Source organism: Jaculus jaculus, chromosome 6 (assembly GCF_020740685.1).
Source record: "Jaculus jaculus isolate mJacJac1 chromosome 6, mJacJac1.mat.Y.cur, whole genome shotgun sequence".
In the NCBI taxonomy this organism is placed as follows: domain Eukaryota; kingdom Metazoa; phylum Chordata; class Mammalia; order Rodentia; family Dipodidae; genus Jaculus; species Jaculus jaculus.
Genome location: NC_059107.1, coordinates 70,925,595 through 70,944,104, shown reverse-complemented (window position 1 = coordinate 70,944,104; position 18,510 = coordinate 70,925,595). Strand labels below are relative to the sequence as shown.

At 40.2% G+C, this 18,510-nt stretch overlaps 1 protein-coding gene across 3 annotated transcripts in view; it reads right to left on the bottom strand.

Annotated features, from left to right (window-relative positions):
• Positions 1-18,510, bottom strand: part of Adarb2 (adenosine deaminase RNA specific B2 (inactive)) — a 646,431-nt gene that overhangs the window by 160,595 nt on the left and 467,326 nt on the right. The window lies entirely within an intron of this gene.

Here is an 18,510-nt window from a genome sequence, read left to right as displayed (position 1 = left end):
ATAAAGGGCTTAAGACTGATTTCCCCTCTGATTAACTTGAAATACATTTCCAATTTCAATAAAATAAAATAAAATAAAATAAAATAAAATGACCTAATCTACCAACACTGTTAGAAGTAGAACTAGCACCTACTAGAGTCATATAAATTACATCTGATATAGTAATCACCATCCAATACTTCAAAGATTCTTTAGAATATTCTGAATTTGTGAAAATACTCTTTTAGCATCCATATGCTAAAAATTACAAAATACTGACGAAGAAACCAAGAAAGATCTAACCAAATTAATGGAGTTGTGCACTGTATTCTTGGGATGAAGGGCCCAAATAGTAGAAATGTCAGTTCTTGACAAATTGACCTATAGTTTAATAAACTTCTTATCAAATGTTGGGAAACATTTTGTGGAATCGAGAAGCTAATAGACAGCTGTAGTATGTAATGCTATTCGGCCATGAGGAAGTTGAACTATGAATACACATAACAACCTAGATAAATCTCTAGAGAATTATACCAAGTAAAAAAAGGATTATCTCAAATATGTGTTTATGACCTTTTATGTAATATTCATGAAATGAGAAAATTAGTGACTACCAGAGGTTAAAGCTATAGAAAATTGTGAAAGGAGATGGACATGGCTACAAAAGGCACTTTTAAGAACCCTTGTGGAGAGGGATATTTTGTGTCTTGACTGTGGTGATGGAGTACACACACACACATACACACACACACACACACACACACACACACACACACACACACAGGCACACAGACACACAGACACACACACTTATACTGGGAGAACTTTGAATAAGATAGATGGATATTATTAACGCCTATGTAGTATGCATGGTTGCATGTTGAGAACAAGGGGCAAGTTTGGGTGTTATTTCCCAGGAACACTGTCCACATTTTCTCTTTTCTTGGGATAGTGGGTTTCCAATTGGCCTGAGGACATCAATTAGGCTAGAATGTCTGGCCAGTGAGCCCTGTAGATGTGCTTGTCTCCATTTCCACAGTGCTAGAATTCCAAGCCTGTATCACTGTGCCAGGCTTTTTTTTCCACATGGGTTTTGAGAGGTCTAATTAAAGTCTTCATGTTTGCATGGGAAGCAACTTACTGTCTTGTATCTATATGGTTATTAATTAGTATTAAAATAAAAATTAGGGCTAGGGATGGTGAGATGGTTAATGGTTAAGACTCTTGCTTGTGAAGCCTATGGACCCATGTTCAAATCCTCAGATCTCCTACACCAGACACAGAAGGTGGCACATGTGCAAGGTCATGCATATGCATAAGGTGGTGCCCATATCTGGAGTTCAATTGCAATGGCTGGAGGCTCTAGCATGCCAACTCCTCCCTGCCACCCACACACTCTTTAAATAATTAGGCCTGGAGAGATGGTTTAACAGTTGAGTTTGCTTCCAAAGAAAGGACCCTGGTTTGATTCCCCAGGACCCACATAAGGCAGATGCACAAGGTAGCACGTGTGTCTGAAGTATATTTGTAGCATCTGGAGGCCATGGTCTGCCCATTCTCTTTCTCTCTTTCTCAAATGAACAAATAAAATATTTTAGAACAATAAAAATTAAATATTCTCATATATATCTGTCACAGCACATATACACAAAGTCCTGGGGCTCATCTCAAATCTACAAATATGATTTGGGGAGGGAAACTAAGGTAGCGCAGCTGAGCAAGCTTCCTGGGTGATTCTGTGGAAGAGTCAGGTCAGTCAATCCAGGTATGGTATCTTGGAACCACCACTGGCAGTCCTTACCTTTGATATATATCCTTGTGAATATACCCGGAATGCCAGGCAAGGGACGTCATGCTGTACTTCTCTTTCCCTTTTTATATGAACTTCTGGCTTTTTATGAGACTACTGTATTGTTTACATTGTTCCTGTGCTCCCAGATAGGTATTTGGATCTTGGCTATATGACAAGTTGTTTGTGTACAGGGGATAACATTCTGACACCCAGCAGTATTATCTCAAACAATTAGGGTACAAAAGTTGAAGCATTAATTGGAAGTTTACTGGAATATTTAGGTACTTCTATCATTTAGGCATATGAATACGTAAAGAATATTCAGTGAATGAATGACCATAAACCCTTCTTTTTTTTTTAAAGGTGGTGAAAACAGCACTTCTTTTTTAAAAAAAATTTATTTATTTATTTATTTATTTATTTATTTATTTATTTATTTGAGAGTGACAGACACAGAGAAAAAGACAGATAGAGGGAGAGAGAGAGGGAATGGGCGTGCCAGGGCTTCCAGCCTCTGCAAACGAACTCCAGATATGTGCGCCCCCTTGTGCATCTGGCTAACGTGGGACCTGGGGAACCGAGCCTCGAACCGGGGTCCTTAGGCTTCACAGGCAAGTGCTTAACCGCTAAGCCATCTCTCCAGCCCCATAAACCCTTCTTATATTACAAGCTCCCTGTTCCTCCTCCAGCATGGCATTTAGCACATGGTGCTTATATAGCCTGTGGGGCTGGAGATTCAAACTTCTTTCTAGTTCTTGCAAACAGAAGAATATCCTGGGCAGTGGACATTTACCCTTCTTAAAACAGATATCTAGGAAGGGGTCTACTGAAGAAGCATATTTGAATCATCAGTTTATTCTGGAATGGATTAATTTTCTCACAGCACTAGGCTGTGGCAATGCTGTATGAAAGTCCTCAGCAGAATGTAATATCTGTTTAACTTGCACTATTTGCTCTAGAGGCAGTTTACTAGTCACTTCTTTTCTAGAAATCATTACAAAGAAGGCAATAAAAAGTTAAAACAATAGGCAAACATTAAGAACTTTGAATCTTGTGAAAGATAATGCAAATATATTACTCTACTCATTGCTGTGAGCAAATATCTGACAGGCAACAACTTCAGGAAGGAAGAAGTTTGTTCTTGCTTAGTTTTGAGGGGATGCATCCTACTATGATAAGGAAGGCATGGCAGCAGCAGAGCTGGTTATATTGCAGTCATATCCAGGAAACAGAGGACAAATAGGAAGTGGGCCAGGCTATAAACCTCAGGGTCCACTCCCAGTAACCTGCTTCAGCAAGGTTCCACAACTTTGCCACACAACAGCAGCAAGGGGACTGAGTGCTCAAGTGCATGATCCCATGGGGTATATTTCACATTCAAACCAGGAGAGCAAGTGTTTTTGACATTTTTTGTTTGGTATATGTAGTTACTTTAGTGTCTTGTCTGTAAGGTTAAACAAACACAAAATGTATTTGGTGAGTTTAAACATATACTTACATGAGATTTGCAACATAACTTACAAGTTATTATTATGATTGAAGGATGGTTCTTGTTAATTGGTTCAGTTCACTCAATCAGCAAATACCAAAGCAATTTGATAACTCCAAGTAAGAACCATTCAAGTAGTAACACTAAATTATTTTTATTGTTTGAAACAACTTCATGACATTGACAAAATGATAAGGCAGTTGTAGTAGAAAAGGCACAGCCCACAATTAAGATCACAAACAATTTAATCTCAGTCACTGTTTTCCTGTGAAGTTGAAGAAGTAATTTGACTATGTATTTCAAACATGCATTTTAGTTATCATACAAAAGCATAATAGAAGGAAGAGGACAATTAGAAAAACACAGCAAGGAAATAAAAATATTAACTATTCCCCAAAGAAGATGTGTTGGATCCTGTCTATTCAAACTACCTCAACAAAATGTGAATGGAAAAAAACAAACAACAACAACAAAAAAAACCCAAAAAAACCACAGTCTCTCATCTTAAGGAAGGAAGAGACAGGCAGCAATACACATCTGGTAGCTAAGATTGGGCACCAGGAGTACAGAAGCATGGAATATGGAAGCTGGCCCAAGATAAAGACAGAATGAGAAAGGATTTTCAGGGAGCCACAGTAGAGAAGAAAACTTTTAACACTGAGATAAAGGAGCTGAGTCGCAGAGGTAGAGAAGGAATCTTCAGGCAGGAGAAGTGGGATTTGCAGTGGTACCTGGATCCACAAAACCTCAAGGAGAAGAAGTTCATTCTTGTTAGGGTTTGGATAAGTATACCCCAAAGGGCCAAGTTTGTTCCCCAGTGTGGCATAATTGGTAGGTTGTGGAACCCTTAGGAGGGCCTAATGAGAGGTTCTGAGGTCACTGGGTACCTTTTTTGAAGGAGATTATGGGATCTGTGCCTGCTCCTCTTCCTCTTTGCACCCTGTTTCATGAGATGGGCAGTTTGGTTTACTTATACACACCTGTAATGATGTATTACTTTAGCAGAGACACACACAGAGAAAGTCCAGTCCACTCTATCCTGGACTGGAACCTTCAAAACTCTGTGTCAAAATTGACTGTGGAATTTTGTTATAGTGAAATACAGCATGTGGAAGGATGGTACACACGGATGCTGGGGTAAGTCACCGTGGTGGCATAGATGCTGCTCTATAAGGGTTGAATAGGAATCCTTTGGATCCCCAATTTTAGTTAATGTGGAGTAATAGGCAGGAAATTGATGGTTAACAGCATCATACAATGAAAAAGTGTGGCAATGAATGGTTATCAGCCTCAAAAAATGTTCTTAAACAATGGTGGAAAAGTAGAGTTCAAAAGTTTTGCTAGGAGCTAGGTATGATGGCACAGTCTGATAGTGTGCCATCATACCTAGAAGGTATAAGTAAGAGGATTGCAAGTTGAAGGCTAATGTGGGCAACATGGCAACATATTATCTCAATGAAATTTGTATTTCCCTCTGACAGAGACCTAGAACCTACAAAGAACACAAACAACTAAACATTAAACAACCCCCTCAAAAATTGAACAGTGAGTTTTCAATATGTCAGCATATTATCTCAATAAAACATTGTATTTCCTTCTGACAAAGACCTAGAACCTACAAAGAACACAAACAACTAAACCTTAAATAACCCTATCACAAATTGAACAGTGAAAGCATGAAATGCAAATGGCTATTATACACTTAAAGAGATATTTAACATGTTTAGTCATCAGAGAAATGCAAATCAAATCAACTCCAAGATTTCATTTCATCCAGCCAGGCTGGCATTTATCAAAAAAACTGAATGACAATAAATGCTGGAGAGGCCGTGGGGAAAGAGGAACCCTTACCCACTGCTGGTGGGAGTGCAAACTGCTACAATCACTATTATGGAAATCAGTGTGCGGACTCTTGAAAAACATTAAAATAAATCTACCATTTGATCCAGGTATACCACTCCTGAGCATAGATCCTAAAGACTCCACTCTTTACTACAGAGACACTTGCTTAGCTATGTTTGTTGCTGCTCTAGTAACAATAGCTAGGAACTGGAATCACCCCAGATGCCCATCAACTGATGAATGGATAATAAAGATGTAGTACATATACATAGTGGAATTATACTCAACAGTAAGGAAAAATGGATTAATGAAATTTGCAGAAAAATGTTGGAAAAAAGCATTCTAAGTGAGGTCATGCAGGTACCGAAAGACAAACACCACATACACTTTCTCATCTGCGGTTCCTAAGTAGGATCAATTAAAGATGACTGCAAATCATTGTATGCATCAGGAATATGGGCACCAAACTAGAATGAGACCAAGAAAGAGGAGAAATAAGGAGAAAGGAGAAGAGTTACCTAACAGGTTAGGGAGGGACAGAATATGGGGAGGGGGATGGGGAAGGAATTACACAAAAGTTGAGACTTTTAATAAGTTCCACAGAAACCCTCACTCTGGTTAGCATTCTGTAAGATATGGCCACCAGTAAAGGGGGAAGACAGACAGTCTGGATAGAAGGTAAAAAAGCTTAACCTTAAAACCATGCACTCTGGCCAGTAAATCCCAGGCCCAGAATTGGGTTGATCCCAAACTGAGCTGTTGGCCAGGGAGACCAATGAGATCCCTAAAAGAGTGTAGGCCATTGCCAACACACTTGATTACTTGCCAGAGCTAAAAGGTAAGACCCTATTGCTGAAGACACCACAGGCCGTGGTCACAGGACATCAGAATATCATGGTGGAACCATAAAAGAGACTAGCTCACTCCTGGCTAGCTCTCTCTGAGCTGGAATGTTCAATGGGAGCTGTTGAAGGAAAATGGTCACCAACAGCATGAATGAGTAAGGGACTCTGAAGACTATGAAATTAATCAGCCAGTTAAGAAGTATACACTTGTGCAATAATAACACACAGCCTCTGTGGGTAACCTATGGCTCTCTGACTGGACATGAGACTGGACATGAGACCTGCCCAGTGAGAGAGAACTTATATCTGGTACTGGAAACCAAGTCAGGATCCCATGTTCTGGAAACAGACTTCAGTAAGAAGCTCCCACTGATCTCTGGAGAAGAAGAGTAGGCTTATACATCAAAAAATTTCTCAAATAAATTTGCATACCCCCTTTATCACAAGCTGCTCTCACTCTTGTTTGGAGAATCTGTTTTTATATTATAGATGGCAAAGAAAATACAGGAGAATCAAGATACATTGATAAGACAAGAAGGCAGTTGACTGCCCATCATGAGATGTACCACCTCTACTGCAACTGCTAGGGCTCAGGAGAAATTTCAGGGCAAGTGGTGACATGAACTCTTTTCTTACTGCTAGCCTGACAACCAGCTCAGGGTGATGATGGCAGATATAATGGTCAATCAAAATCTATCAAAGAAGAAATACAGAGACTACAGAGACCATAACACTAAATCAGACTGCCAACAGAGCTTCCATAGCTCATGGAACATTGTGGAAGAGGGGGAAGAAAGATCATAAGAGCAACAGAATGGGTAGGAATACCCTTAGGCATGGTCTCCTGGTACCACAGAGGCACTGACTGAGGTCTTCATAACCCCACAGTAAATACAGTAACCCACTGAGGAGGGCCCCCAGGGAAATAAAATCTGGAGCAAGGGAATAAAAGAATATAACCTGTTATAATTTATGCAAAATAAAAAAATTAAAAGTTGTATTCGTTTTTCAACAAATACCAATCCAATATGATAAATGACTGGACTATGATATGGTGTTATCTTGACTGCAACCAAGTAAAGTTGCATTATTTAATTAGACTCTGTGGTGGGTAATTTGGAGTTTCAACTTGACTAAATGGAGAGCTGCCCAGAGAACTCATAAAGCATCCCATGTGTGTCTTTGAGAGCTTTTCCATAGAAAAGTAGAATGTGTATCACCAACGTGAGAAGGGAGACTCATTCTTCACATGGGCAGTGCCATACAATCAGATAGATAACTGGGTGAGAGAGAAGGAAAACTATACATGAGCAGGATACACTTTTCCTGCTAATTTAAACATTACACTAAAGGTTTTCTGGCCCTTGACTCTTTAGTCTTGCTCAAGAGTCTCACTTGATATGAGGTTCCCAGCTTCTTTTTTTATGTGTATTTTATTTATTTATTTATTTGAGAGTGACAGAGAAAGAGAAAGAGCCAGAGGGGGGGGGGGAATGGGCGTGCCAGGGCATCCAGGGCATCCAGCCTCTGCAAAGGAACTCCAGATGCATGTGCCCCCTTGAGCATCTGGCTAATGTGGGTCCTGGGGAATTGAGCCTTGAACCAGGGTCCTTAGGATTCACAGGCAAGCCCTTAACCACTAAGCCATCTCTCCAGCCAGGTTCCCTGCTTCTTGGGCTGAGTATCATTACCAGCAGCTCTCCTCTGAAGTTTGCAAATGGCCATCATGGGATTATTGGTTTCTGAAATGGTGAGACAATTATCTATCTATCATCTCTTGTCATCTGTCATTCAACTTTTTAAAATTTGTATTTTTTTTTGCACGTATGCAGTATGTGTGCTATGGTGTGTGTGTGTGTGTGTGTGTGTGTGTGTGTGTGTGTAGTGTATGCATGTGTATGTGTTGATGTGGTGCCTTGTGGGCTTACCTGTGGCAGCTGGTAAGGAACAATGAGGATGCTCGACTGCTGATTTTTCCTTGTGATGGAATCTCTCACTGATTCAGGAGCTTGTGGTTGTGATCTACAGTGATTCTGTCTCTGGTCCCCATAGGACTGGGGTTACAGGCATGGATGCTATAGCCAGGCATTTAGGTGGGTTTAGGATATTTGAACTCAGTCAATCTCAAGCCCACTCAGGTCCTCATGCTTGCACAGGAAGCACATGTAGCCAACAAGCTATCTCCCCAGCCCCTATCTACTTTTAATTATCATTGCTCTATAAATCTATCATCTATCTGTAAGTCTGTCATCTGTTACTTCATCTATCTTTGAGTCTATCATGTATTATTTACTTGTCTTCCTATTTCTATTTATCACCTATCATCTATCTATCATCTATTTATACTATCATTTATCTATTTATCTTCATCTGTCTAATCATCTATCTATGTTCACCATCTATCAGTCATTTACCTATCCATCTTTCTAACTACCTATTCACACACACATATTCTACTGGCTTTATTTCTCTGGTGAACCCTAATACAAATCCCCACATAAAATTTTTGTTGAAGAATACAAACATTCTTACATATTTTCATCATCATCATCATCGCCACCATAGTCATCACTATTAATATCAGCAGCATTTGTATAGGTTACTCTCAGTAACTGTCAGTGCAGGCTGTAACAGCTCCCCACCCCAGATTGTTGATAAAATAGAGGGAAATGTTTTACTATTTTCCATGGGATTATGCTTGTGTCAAAAACATCCTCCAGCATTTTGCCACATGAATCTCTTATTTCCCTTTGCTTATCAGGAAACAGAGCAAGAGAATGGGACTTGAGAAGTTTGTCACTGTGCTAATTTATGATACATCTTGTTCAGACACGTTGCTGTGGTTCAATACAAAGTTCATACTCTTAACGCATGCTGCCTGTGGCAGCTATGTAGATAAAGGATTTAACAAAATGCTGCAATATTACATTTCAGCATGACAGAGAGCTTCCTGGCAGCTGTCTCATATTTTGTGTCTGCTGCCAGTTGAGATGTAAAAACTGCCAGACTATTTATTTCTAAATGGAAATTGAGGCAGTAACAATAATGAAAATGTGAATAAAATAATAGGAAAAACCACTGCTATTAAATTTGGTCCAGTGATCCTTAAGAGTTTAAATAATTAAATCTATTAAAATGTATCACTTATTCAACATCCTTCATACTGGAAATAAAATGCCCTGATGGTTTTAAATTCTAGAACAACTGTGCTCATGGTGAGGTAGTTGGCTAGTGGAGGCTGACACTGTATCTGGCTCCTAGGCATTGGATTTTACATAAAGCTTACTGGAGCTATTTTGAGGCTTCTTACCCACTTTCTATTTCAAACCTTAATTTTTTTTCCTGGTTGTAATTTCTGCCCCATTAGTTTCTGTGTGAACTCTGTGGCTCTGCCTACTTGCTTTGGAAGCAGAGCACTCTTTTGGATAGGCTGTCTAGATATTTTATTATTCTCTAAACACTGCTTCCACAATTGCTTCATTTATGAACTATATTTGGTAACTTGAGGAAAATCTCTCCCATATATGGTCTGCAGTCCCGGGTGTCATTCACTACCTTGGGGACTTGATTTGTGTCTAATACGTAGATTTCTAAGCAGAGTGGAGAACTACCAAGGGCCAATGATTCTGATTTGTTGCTGTTTTGCTTTTATAAAAGACACCAGAGTGAGCAAGTCTACTTCAGAAATAAAGAACAGAATTAAGAGTTTTAACAATTCAAAGGACACCATGATAGAAAATAAACTCATACCCTACTAAATGAGAGAACATATTTGAAAGTTATAAAGCTTTACAACATTCTATAGATATACAACTTAAAAAGTTTTCGTGGTTGATTTAGTTTAAAAAGATGTTTTCAAAAAAATTTAACATATTTATTTGAGAGAGAGAGAGAGAGAGAGAGAGAGAGAGAGAGAGAGAGAGAGAGGATGAGAGAGAAACAGGAGAGGGGAGGAAGGGGAGAGAAAGAGAATGGGCACACCAGGGCCTCTAGCCACTGCAAATGAATTCCAGATGCATGTATGCACTACCTTCTGCGTCTTGCTTACATGGATACTAGGGAATCAAACCTGAGTCCTTTGGCTTTGCCAGAAAGTGCCTTAACCACTAAGCCATTACTCCAGGCCAAGAATACAGCTTTTGATAATAGTATCTGTTGCAGTTCGGTTCGCATTGCTGGTAGAAATCACCCAACCAAGAGCAGCTTCTGGGAAAAAGAGTTTTATTTTGGCTTACAGGCTTGAGGGGAAGCTCCACAATGGCAGGGGAAAACGATGGCATGAGCAGAGGGTGGACATCACCCCCTGGCCAATATAAGGTGGACCATAGCAACAGGAGGGTGTGCCAAACACTGGCATAGGGAAACTGGCTATAAAGCCCATAAGCCCGCCCCCAACAATACACTCCCTCCAGGAGGCATTAATTCCCAAATATCCATCAGCTGGGAACCTAGCATTCAGAACACCTAAGTTTATGGGGGACACCTGAATCAAACCACCACATTCCGCCCCTGGCCTCCATAAACTGATATCCATACATGATGTAAAATACAATGCATTTATCTCATTTTAAAAGTACCCATAGTTTTTATCAATCCCAATGATGTTCATACATCCCCATAATCCAAGATCTTTTAACTGAGCCATAATACCAAAAAATAACCTCAAAAAACCCATAATGGCACAGAATAAATATTCACACTGCAAAAGATGGCATTGGGCATAACAAAGAAACATTCAACCAATACCAGATTTAAAACAACCAGGGCAAATATCAAACTCTGTAGCTTCAAGTCCAGCAACTCTAACCAGTGACAAATCTTCAAGTCCGATAATTCTAACCAGCAACAAGTCTCTGGCATTCCAATTCCGCCCCTCCAGCTAGGCTACTCACAGTCCTGGGAAACTTCATCAGGGCCGGCAGCTCCTCAGCAGCCATCTCATGGTCCCGGCATCTCCACTGGGTCTCCACTGCAAGCCACAGTTCATCCTCATGGCCCCATGGGGTCTCTATGCAGGCAACCAGCAAACCCGCTTCACACTGCCCATGGCCATTTCCAAAACACAAGACCATGTTGCAAACTCAATGACCCTCTTTCCAGCATTTCTTATACTCCACAATACCAGGTAGGGTGCCAATTTGTTAATCCAGGGGGGATTAAAGCAGACTTTGAAGAACAGGACACTCCTTGAGCACTCAGGCCCCTTCAAGAGAGTTGACATTCTTTCTGTCGCCCCAGTAAAGGTCAGCTAGCCCAGTCTCAAAGGTTGTAATCTCTTAGTTGCAGCTGAATGGGAAACAGTTCACCCAAAAATTTTTCTTTCTGTGCCATATCCCTCTACTCACACCAGTTCATTTCTACACAAAGCAACCCTGCACAACTTCTCAGGACATGGGCACAAGAGCAAGCTTCTCACACAAATTGCTAGCCCAGTCCAGGCAAAGCTTTTTCTCACCCTCATAAGCCAAACCTCACAGTCCATAGTTCTTACTGCATTCAGGTCTTGCAGCTTAGACCATAACAGTCCATCAAGCTGTACTTACAGCACTGCAAGGCATCTCTTCGGCCAAGGTTTCAACTCCTTCCACATTCCTCTTGAAAATCAGCTCCAAAAGGCCAAAGCCACACAGTCAGGTGTCTAGCAGCAACCCCACTCCTGGTACCACTTTACTGTTGCAGTTCGGTTCACATTGCTGGTAGAAATCACCCAACCAAGAGCAGCTTCTGGGAAAAAGAGTTTTATTTTGGCTTACAGGCTTGAGGGGAAGCTCCACGATAGCAGAGGAAAACGATGGCATGAGCAGAGGGTGGACATCACCCCCTGGCCAATATAAGGTGGACCATAGCAACAGGAGGGTGTGCCAAACACTGGCATGGGGAAACTGGCTATAAAGCCCATAAGCCTGCCCCCAAAAATACACTCCCTCCAGGAGGCATTAATTCCCAAATATCCATCAGCTGGGAACCTAGCATTCAGAACACCTAAGTTTATGGGGGACACCTGAATCAAACCACCACAGTATCCTAGGACAGAATATACTATGAAATTTTAAACTCTGAAATAAAAGGACTCAAATACAAATAGGATAAAGATTTGAATATTTTTCTGAAGAAGATATACAAATGCCACACAGTGTATTAACAATATTCAATTTCAGTCACTAGGGAATTAAAAGTATAATGAAATAACATTTTAGAGGTATTAAGATGGCTAAAATTAAAAGGACAAGTAATAAGTGTTGGCAAGAATATAAGCAATTGGAACCCTCATACAATTCTTGTAAGATTTTCAAATGATGCAACCAGATTTTCAAAATGCAAAATACATTTGGACCCAGCAATTTCACTGCTGGTTGCATACTAAAGACAAATGAAAACATATAGCCACATAAACATGTATGGAAATGTCTATAGTGACATTCATTATTCACAATGTCTCCAAATGTTGAATGGATCAACTGTCAAACTGATATAAATTTCAGTATATTCATAAAGTACAGCACTATTCAGCAATAAAATTAAATACTGATGCACGTTATAACAAGAATGGACCTTGATAACATCTTACCAGATGAAAAAAAAAAAAAAAAACAATTTTGAAAGATCACATAGTTGTCTGAGTCTTCTCCCATGAAATGTCCCAAACAGGCAAATTCATAGAGACAGAAAATAGATGTTGATTAACTTGGGGAAAGGAGAAGAGAAAAATAATAATGCATTCTTTCTTGGTAATGAACATGTTCTCAAAAATTACTGTTGATAATTTTATATCATGGTGAATATACTAAAAACATTAAATTGTATACTTTATACATAGTAACTGATTCACATATCAATAAAGTCATTGACAGAATGAGATTATAGTACCCATGAGAGTTCTCATCTTATCGTTTTCTCCAGTGGTCATCTATACACTCCACCCTTTGGAGACTTTAACATATTAGCTTAATCAAGGATAGGTTTGTCCAGTTGGGGTCATTCAGAGATTTCAAGGATTTTTTTTTCTGGGAACTTCATCCATTTGGGATGTGGTAGTATCAAAAGTTTCCAGGATGAAAAGCACAAGACCAACATTAAGGAGGAGGATGAGAGTGGGGGAGGAGGGAAGGATGAGGAGGAGGAGACAAGTGTATCTATGAGGCTCAACGTCAAGCCAGGTAGCATTCTTTGCAAGCTCTATGCCAGCAAGAAACCCTTCCTCAAAACATGTGGATAACATTCCTGAGAATGACACTGGTTGTTGTCTTCTGGCCTCCATACTCACACAAACAGAGACAATATACCATGATAATAGTCTTTTCCCACCACCATCTCTTCCCACCGCCCAAGTACCCCTCTCACTGAGTCCCTTCTTCTTTCCAACTAGTCTCGTTTTTTTGTTGTTTTTTTTTTTTTGACTTTTCAAGTTAGGGTCTCACTCTAGCCCAGGCTGACCTGGAATTCACTATGGAGTCTCAGGGTGGCCTCGAACTCACAGCAATCCTCCTACCTCTGCCTCCCAAGTGCTGGGATTAAAGGCGTGAGCCAGCACTCTCTTGTATTTTTATGTCAGCATTTTTCTCCTCTTTTTTTTACGCAGGTCTTGTGTAGGCAACATCAGGCACTATGAGATCATGAATATTTTGTGTTTGGAAGACAATATTGCAAATCAGTCCCCCCCCCCCGCTTTTTTGTACTTTTGAGGTAGGATCTCATTCTAGCCCAAGCTGACCTGGAATTCACTCTGTATTCTCAGGGTGGCCTTAAAATCATGGTGATCCTCCTACCACTGCCTCCTGAGTGCTGAGATTAAAAGCATATGCCACCACACCTGGATAGTCCTCTTCTTTGGCACTTATATTCTTTCTGCCACCTCTTCCACCATGGTCCCTGAGTCTTGATGGGACCACACACACATCTTAAATCTGCATGACAGTCAAGAGTGGACGTGCCTGTTAACCAATATAGTTTGGAGGGCATTAAGTAAACCTTTATTAATAAATGAAAATTGTTCCAACAAAGTTGGGCTAATTTTGATGTTCTGACAATAGAATCTAAAGGACTTTAGACGACTCAGTCAGGGCAGGTACTAACCCAAGTAAGATTAGTGGGTACAGAAGGAGGAACACCAAAGGGAATTCTTCCACTGTCCCTTTCACTCTTTTACAGGATTTTATAATTTCAGTTCTGTGATGGTATCTGTTCAATGCAGAGATGTCAGTTAGAGGATTTAGTGGATGAATTTGGTTAATGCCAATAGGATACATCTATTTATTTGAGGTAGCATCCCTGTGGTGATTTGAGTCTGAATGTATGTCCCCCATAGACTAAGGATTTTTTAAAATTAATTAATTAATTATTTATTTATTTGAGAGCGACAGAGAAAGAGGCAGATAGAGAGAGAGAGAGAATGGACACACCACAGCTTCCAGCCACTGCAAACGAACTCCAGATGCATGCGCCCCCTTGTGCATCTGGCTAATGTGGGTCCTGGGGAATCAAGCCTCGAACTGGGGTCCTTAGGCTTCATAGGCAAGCGCTTAACTGCTAAGCCATCTCTCCAGCCCAAGACTAAGGATTTTTTAAAAAATTATTTTATCTTTGCGAGAAAAGAGGTGGATAGAGGGGGGAGGGAGAGGAGGAGAGAGAGAGAATGGGCATGCCAGTGCCTTTGAGCCACTGAATAAACTCCAGATATGTGTGTCCCCTTGTGTGCATGTGTGACATTGCATGCTTGCATCATTGTGCATTTGGCTACATGGGACCTGAATATTTGAACATGCATTCTTAGGCTTTGCAGGCAAGTGTCTTAACTGCTAAGCATCTCTCCAGCCCTAAAGTATTTCTGATTAAGCTTTCTATCTAGTCTTCAACAGGCAGAGTCCTGTTGGAGGAGGTGTGTCCCTGGGGTTGAATGTTGAGTCCAGGCTTACTAGGTGTGTAGAAAGCCAGCTTGAGCTCTGGCTGTTTGTGCTTGCTGGTGGTGGTACTTCTCTCTCTGCTATGTATGCTGATCTATACAGAAGTGAGCAAGTTTCTTCCACCACAATGGAACTTCCCCTGGAATCTTTAAGCCTGAAATAAATTATTTTCCCCCTAAGTTGCTTCTGGTTGGGTGTTCGTCTCAGCAATGTAAAAGTAACTGCAACAATCCCCAAAGCTTCATGTGATTATTTGACTGAATTGACAAAGGTCAAAAGAATTTGATTCTACCGGAGGAGAAGTTGGTATTTTTCATCTAGCCATCCCTGGTTTTTTTTCCCAGTTATTAGAAAAAGACGAACAAAAATTTCCACCCAATCTATCAGCTCAGACTCTTGTTGACAACAGCAGAAATAATGAGCAGGGGTGCCCTCGTCTGATGTCAAATGGGTTCTTGGTCTCTTTGGCTGCCTTCTACCATTGATTTGAAACTTGAACTGCAAGTGGCCATCTCAGAACACAGGTTCCTAAGCTCATTAAGGAAAAGTGCTTGCTCTATTTCTCATTCAATTGCCAAGTTCATTAGAAATGCTTCAGACTTCACTGAGTTTACATAATTTCTACTAGCTTTTCTTTTAGTTTTGATTCATTGTGATTCCATAATTGCTTGGTTTGGAATCATCACATGATGCACAATCTTTAGGCAACCAGAAAGTCTTTGCTGAGTAGGTGGTATCTCAAAGGGGACCAGGCACTGTTCATTTCTCCTCCCTAAATCTAAGAGACAAGTGTTATGCTATCTCATCTTTACAGCACAGAATGATTAGATTGCACCCAAAGTCACAGGTATAATGGCTGCTTTGTGAAGCCAAACTCAATCAGCTAGACTTCCTACTTCATGGTCTCAATCACATTGCTTATTTTGTGAGTCCATGTTAACCTGGGGGTGCTTTTTGATCTCAAAATGTGATTTGAGAGAGTTGGTAGATGGTTCACTTAGTAAATTGCTTAGTGCACAAGCATGAGGACATGAGTTCAGATCTTCAGCACTCACATGAAAAATCTGGGCTCCTATCATCCCAGCACTGGGGAGGTGGAGATAGAAGGATTACTAATACTTGATGGCTAGTCTAGCCAAAATTGGTGGGCTCTGGGTCCAGTAAGAGACTCTGTTTAAAAAGAATATGGTGGAGGGCTAGAGAGATGGCTTAGAAGTTAAGGCATCTGTCTGCAAAGCCAAAGGATCCCTGTTCAACCCTCTAGGACCCATGTAAGCCAGATGCACACAGGGGCACATGCATGTGGAGTTCATTTGTAGTGGCTGGAGGCCCAGGTGTACCCATTCTCTCCCTCCCTCACCCCTCTGCCTTTTTCTCTCAAATGAATAAATGAATAAAATATATTAAAAAATAAGGTGGGGAAGAGTTGAAGAAGTCATCCAACATTGACAACTGGCTCCCACATGCATGTGCACATACATTCACGTGCACCCCCATACAAACATGCATTCATACACATAAGGATGCCCGTACACACATGAATGTTTGCACACCACGAATATATGCACATGCAAAAGGGATTTTTAAAAATATTTTTCCATATATTGCCATCATTATATGGACAGGATTATTGGAATAAGTAAAATGTGTGTGTGGTACATGTGTTTAGTGTCAGTATGCACATGTGGAGGATGTATGCTTAAGGGGTGTTTGTGTGCACCATAGGAAATTTCACTTAGAAAAACAATACATGTGCAGGAAGGAGGTGGGGGTTGGGCTGGGCAGGTGATGTCTGAGGAAAGAGACAATGAGAATTCAGGAGTCAACCTCAAAGACAAAGGAAGAAGGGAGATGTTGGTCATACTGTAACAGTTAGTTGCTGCCTGCAGGCTCCCACCTGTTTTCCAGGAACCAGGCAGAAAGGAGCAAGCTGTCAGCTCATCTCTATGCTGTATGCACTGCTTCTATCCCTTCATACTCACTTGTAACACGACAGTGATTGCTAATTCCTAGGAGCAGAGTCAGCTCAGAGCTGAAATACAATTCCTTACTTCCTTTCTTATCCTGATGGCTGATATTAAAAAAAAATGAATAAAATGAACTCAGAGCTCTTTCATCTTTATTTATAAAACACACCTAAATAAACTGGCTAAGATGAGGCATATTTTTGATATTATTCAAGTAACCTGGCACAATTAGTTTGGAAACATATTATAATTAAATGTGCCTATATCTTTTTGGGTAGGTGAAGTTGTCTGCTGCTGGTCTTTTCTGTGCATATAAGAGAAAGGGAAGCAGTACAGGGACTGAATATATATAATATATTGCAAGTGGATATAGGATTTTGTATGAAGTAGATAGCTGGGATTGTAAAGAAGAGGTTCAGTGGGTGAAGTACTTGCTATGCAAGCACAAAGACCTGAGATCAGAGCCCCAGCACCCAAGTAAAATGCGAGGCATGGAATTACACCTGAAATTCCAACATTGTGGAGGTGGAGACTAGTGGATCCCTTAAGTGGACTGGCTAGTTAGTCTAGCTGAATCAGTGAGATCTAGGTTCAGTGAGAGGCCTTGTCTCAAAACAGAAGGTGGTGAGTGATTGAGAAAGACAACTCTGACCACTGCTTTTGGTCAAAACCACTTGAAAGTACTTTATCAAATGCCTTGATTGTTGTGATTTGTGTTGGTGCCATGAGCATCAATACTGAAGGTGGCAGGTGTGAGCCTCACAGAGTCATCATTCTGTGATTTTTAAACGGAATTTCTTTTAAGAGAGAAGATTATTTCCTATGCATGTGAACAAGTGTGTATATACAGACTCATTTATATATGCATATCTACATATATACATGTGTGCATATACACATACTTTCATGATCTTACAGTTGTTCAAGTCTGCAAAATTAGCTGCACATATTCATGCACATACATACACATTTGTATAAGCACACACATAGATGTATATGCACATGAATATATATATATGTATATATGTGTATATATATATACATATATATATATATATGTATATATATACACACATACACATACACATACTATCTACATATGTGTATATATGCTCCTGTGCTAAGAATTATAACCTTAACAGATGAGTCCTTAAGATATCATGGGGTCATTTTCTGATATTTGAAGCTTTCTTCTTACAAGAAAATTTCTTTTACAAGTCAAATATATGCACATAGAGTTAATACTAACTTATTTTAAAGTTTGATTCTTATTTTTAAAAATTTATTTATTTTATTTATTTATTTGCAAGCAGATAGAAGAGAGACAGAGTGCATGGACATGGCAGGGGCTCTAGATACTGCACATGAATTCCAGAGGCACATGCCACTGTGCACTTGGCTTTATGTGGGTCCTGGGGAATCAAACTCGGGTTGTTAGGTTTTGCAGGCAAATGCCTTAGCCACTTAGCCACCTCTCCATCCTTGATTTTTATTTTTAATTTTCTTCCTTTTTGCATGTATATGTGTGTGTGTTATGCATATATGTGTGATGCATAGTCATGTGCTTGTGGGGCAAATGTGTGTGAGGGGCACCTTATTCTTTGAAATAGGGTCTCTTGCTGTCCTAGAGCTTACCAATTCTGCTAGACTAACAGCCAGTAAGCCCCAGGGATTCCCTGTCTCCACCTCCTCAGCA